The sequence below is a fragment of the Octopus sinensis genome, linkage group LG7 (assembly GCF_006345805.1).
Source record: "Octopus sinensis linkage group LG7, ASM634580v1, whole genome shotgun sequence".
Taxonomy (NCBI): Eukaryota; Metazoa; Mollusca; class Cephalopoda; order Octopoda; family Octopodidae; genus Octopus; species Octopus sinensis.
The window spans coordinates 81,469,893-81,474,902 of NC_043003.1; the positions used below are offsets into that span (position 1 = coordinate 81,469,893).

General features: G+C 35.8%; 1 long non-coding RNA gene across 1 annotated transcript in view; it reads right to left on the bottom strand.

Moving 5' to 3' along the window:
• LOC118764118 overlaps positions 1 to 3,959 on the bottom strand; it is an 11,035-nt gene extending 7,076 nt beyond the window's left edge. The window contains exons 1-2 of the long non-coding RNA XR_004999909.1: positions 3,949 to 3,959; positions 1,401 to 1,404 (exon numbers count right to left, since the gene is read on the bottom strand). This is a non-coding gene — a long non-coding RNA (uncharacterized LOC118764118). The remainder of the gene's footprint in view (positions 1 to 1,400; positions 1,405 to 3,948) is intronic.
• Between the last annotated feature and the right edge of the window lie 1,051 nt (positions 3,960 to 5,010).

Genomic DNA, 5,010 nt, shown 5'->3' on the forward strand with positions numbered 1-5,010 from the left:
TGTTAGGAACATAAATTGTGACTAAGGTTTGGTGGAATATTTTAATTAAGAAGTGATGAAAACAAGACATTTGTACTCAGAGCCAGAGCTGGTAATGAAAGGGTTAATAATGGCTGATATATATAGGATGGGCTAGCAGAATTGTTAGCAAAATAGGACAAAATGTTTAGTGGCATTTCAGCTATCTTTACATTCTGAGTTCAAATTCCACAGACGTTGACTTTGCCTTTCATCTTTTCGGAGTTGATAAAATAAGTACAAGTTGAGTGCAGGAATCAAGGAATAGACTTACCCATCCCCCGAAATTGCTGGCCTTGTGCCAAAATTTGAAAACAATAATAGCTGATATACATGTTGGAGTTAAAATAAAAAAGAGTGTTAACATAAGAGGGGCAGGATAAGTACATGTAGGTGCTGGCGTAGCTGTGTGCTAAGAAGCTTGCTTCTCTACCATATGGTTCTGGGTTCATTTCCACTGTGTGGCACCTTGAGCAAGTGTCTTCTACTATAGCCCGAGGTCAACCAAATCCTTAACTGGATTTGGTAGATTGAAACTGAAAGAAGCTTATCATATATATATATATATATATATATGTGTGTGTGTGTGTGTGTGTGTGTGTGTGTGTATCTGTGTGTGTATCTTTGTGTCTGTTTTTGTCCCCCAACCAGTGGTTTGGCAAAAGCAACCGACAGCATAAGTATCAAGCTTTAAAAAATAAATATTGGGGGTCAATACATTGAACAAAAAATTCTTCAAATTAGTGCTCCAGCATGGGCTCAATCTAGTGGCTGAAATAAGTAATAGATACTAAGCCAAGTGGCAGTGGTAGGGAGGAAAGGGGGTAAATGACAAAGTAATTATTGGTGGAGTTAAACAAATGAGAAATTTGTTTTATTCAATTTTGTTCTAAGTTAATAATGTACAAAATTTTATCTTCAGACTGTGGAATAAATTTTATTCATTTAGAAAATTAGAATTCGCTTCATCCTCTTATGTAAGCACCAAGTAAGCAGATAAAAAGTTAGATACAATTACTCTATGTGTGCTATATTTCCTGATATTGCCCATGGTGACAAACATATTTTCAAAATTACCCATATGACAGGTAAACACCCTGGTATGTTTTTTTCAAAGTTACCCATCATTTGATACATAAAACTTGCTCTTGCAACCATGTGGTCTTGGGTTCAGTCCTACTGCTTTGCATCTTGGGTAAGGCTCTTCTACTCTAGCCCTGGGTCAACCAATGTCTTCTGAATGAATTTGGTAGATGGAAATTGTGTGGAAGCCCATTGTGTATATGTATATGTATGTGTGTTTGTGTATGTCTATATATGTATGTGTGTGTTCTTATAGTTGTGTTGGTTCTTTATTTGTAATAAATGTGCGAGTTCCAGACCTATCTATTTGAGTTTAATACATCCCATTGTTATGAGACACCCTGTATGTGTGTACTTGTTCATTATTATTAGTGAATAAACCTAAAAGAATTTAGAATGTAGAAAGTTAAATTTAAATATCATATAACTCTGCACTACATTCTTCCTGCTGTCGATACATATTTACACACACACACATACAAACATGCTTCCACACATGCATTTTACATATATATACATGCATTCATACAGACATACACACATACATACATACCTATTTCTTTACTACCCACAAGGGGCTAAACACAGAGAGGACAAACAAGGACAGACAAACAAAGTTGATTACATCGACCCCAGTGCATAACTGGTACTTAATTTATCGACCCCGAAAGGATGAAAGGCAAAGTCGACCTTGGTGGAATTTGAAACTCAGAGCATAACGGCAGACGAAATACGGCTATGCATTTCGCCCGGTGTGCTAACGTTTCTGCTAGCTCTCCACCTACATACATACCTATATTATCAACCATATGCGCTTAGCACATAGGCTGCTATTGGCATCATGGAGAATACTCACTCAAAATGCCATCTGAAAAAACACCTTAGAGTCACGGACAGGTGAGATCAATATTTCGACATTTTTGCGGCTTGTCAGCATCATATACCGAACAAGATCAGAGCTGAATCGCTTCACCAATCTACAACTTTTATGCACATGGCATGCAAATGATGTGAGGGTATGCCCAGGCAATGTATACATAAGAATAAATTCAGATATGAAATAAAAGCAACAGTGTGTTTATTACACTACCGCTAATATAGATACATATAAATTAAGCTTAATTAATCTCAGTCAAATAAAATGATGTTTATTTGTAAAAGGTGCAACTGTTTTGTACAAGAGATCAAAAATGTTATTTACATACACATTTAATAATTTTGACAAGGTACTGTTAAGAAGAAAAACAATATCGTGAAGATTGTATCAAGACGCTAAGTGTGTCTAGGAAAAGTCAGAGTGATAGAACCCATCTTGGAAGAGTTGTCATTGATGTTGTTGTTGTTGACGCTGTTAATTAACCCAAGGTTAACCATGATTGAGCAGACTTTGATCTGAGACTCTGTAGCTGTCACCGCTCTGTCTTCTTTTCATTAATAGGTTATCTGATGTTTCATTATTCAATGCATCATGAAAGGTGGTGAGCAGGCAGAATGATTAGCATACTAGAGTAAATGTTTAGTGGCATTTCTTCTAGCTTAATATTATAACTTCCAACTTTGCTGAGACTGATTTCACCCCTCATCCTTATATGGTCTGCAAAATTAGTAACAGTTAAGCATTGTGGGATGATGTAATTTGCTTTTCCTCTCCCTCTAAATTTACTGGTCTTGAATCAGAAATGAAAGAAAAACACCCATTATCCAATGCATCACTCCTATGTAGGATATGAGTGCAATTTGGCTGCTATTGCTAGCAAAGGGAGCCACAACCTAAATATTTCACTGGCTTGTGTCAGGAAAGAAGATTTTGCACTGCAAGTTGACAAGCCAATTAACTGACCACTCACTGCTATGCCACTGTATCTATTTAAAGCAGAAGTAACCGGGCCATTTCAGGGCTAAATATTTTAGCCACAAACAAAATGCAGCTGGTTACCCACTACCATATTGATTGAGCTTGGTCTCCACACTGTCTCTAACAGTATGCATCTGTCCCTTGCTAGCAATTAATGGGAAAACTATCTAGTTGTAAAAACCAATTAAATTGTTCTAAATCATCCTATCTCTCTTCCACACATTATTTGATTGTGAAAGGTGATTCATTTCTCCTATAAAAAAATTGTTCTGTTTCTTTGCAGTAATTGATAATTGATTGAGTCACAGACTCTACTTAATTGCTTTGACTTCCTCTAATGTGTCTTAGGTAAGGGTCCTCCATTACTATGCTACACTAATACCCACATGTGGATGTCAACTCAGTACTGACAGCTAAACACTCCAACATTATTTAGTATTGTTGTTGCTAGATGAAGTATGAGTTGGGTTGTGCATATATCTATAACAATTGTCGTCATCATCATTGTCATCATCACCATCATCATCATCATCAACAGCAGCCAATAGAGATGGTCTGAGAAGAAAATTGAGCAAATGATTCAGGTATATATATATATATATATATATATATATATATATATATATACATACATACATACAGGGGTTGGACAAAATAATGGATACACCTAGCATCATATCATCATAATTTTGAACTATTTTTAATATTTATAAAACCATCAAAAGCTTGTTTATTTTTGATTTATTATTTGTGTTGCTTAATGTTTTGCTAAAATTACTGTTTCTTTTCAAATATCATCAGAAAAAATTAATTATGATTCATTAAAATGACAGATCTATCGGACTTTCAAAGAGGTCAAATTGTTGGTGCATGTATGACAGGTGCTAGTGTAATGAAAACAGCCAAAATATTTAGTGTATCAAGAAGTGCTGTCTCAAAAGAAATGACAGACTTTGGGAAAGGGGGGAATAACCTCCTCATTAAAACAAAACTCCAGAAGACAAACAAAACTTTCAGACAGGACCGTCGGACTCTTATGCAAATTGTTAGAAAGGATCACAAGTGTACAGCTCCCAAAATTACTGCAGAGCTTAACGACCGTCTCGAGAACCCAGTTTCCACAAAAACTGTTTGCCAGGAGCTGCACAAAGCTGGATTTCAAAGAAGGCTGCAATCAGAAAACCACTAGTTTCAAAAATAAACGTTGCAAAGCATGTAGAGTGGAGTAAAAACCAACAGAATTGGTTCCTAGAGCAGTGGAAGAATGTTATTTTCTTGGCTGAGTCATCCTTTGCCTTATTTACAATGACTGGCTGAGTATACATGTGGAGACAGCCTAAAGAAGCATTTGACCCATACTGCCTAACTGTTAAACATGGAGGAGGATCTGTAATGATCGGGGGTGGGGCTATGTCTTGGAAATCTGCCGCCCCAATGGTTTCCCTTCATGGCAGAATTAATAGTTAAGACTATTTAAGCATTTTATCTAATCAAATTCATCCTATGGTTGCGGAACAGTTTACGGAGAGAAACACAATTTTTCAGGATGATAATGCACCAATTCAAACAGCTAAAGTTGTTACTGAAATGGCACAAGGAACATTCTAGCGAAGTTGAACATCTTATCTGGCTACCACCACAGCCCCCTGATCTTAATATTATTGAACTTTTAGAAAAACAAGTAGGAGTCAATATCCTCCACCATCATTACTACAGGAACTGGAGGCTTTTTTATCTGAAGAATGGACAAAAATTCCTTTGGAAACAATTCAAACCATACAAGTTCATACCTCATAGAATTCAAGCTGTAATTACTACCAAAGACAGTCCTACCCCATATTAAAATAATTTTTTTGGAAATTTGAAGGTGTTTCCATTATTTTGTCCAACCCCTGCATATATATATATGTGTGTATATATATATATATATATATATATATATATATAATGAAAATAGACAACCAAGCCAAGATACAACCAGTATCTCAGGTCATTTAGAATATTTAGAGTAAGGTGAGTTAAAAAATGGAGAAGTAGAAGTAATTATTGTCGTA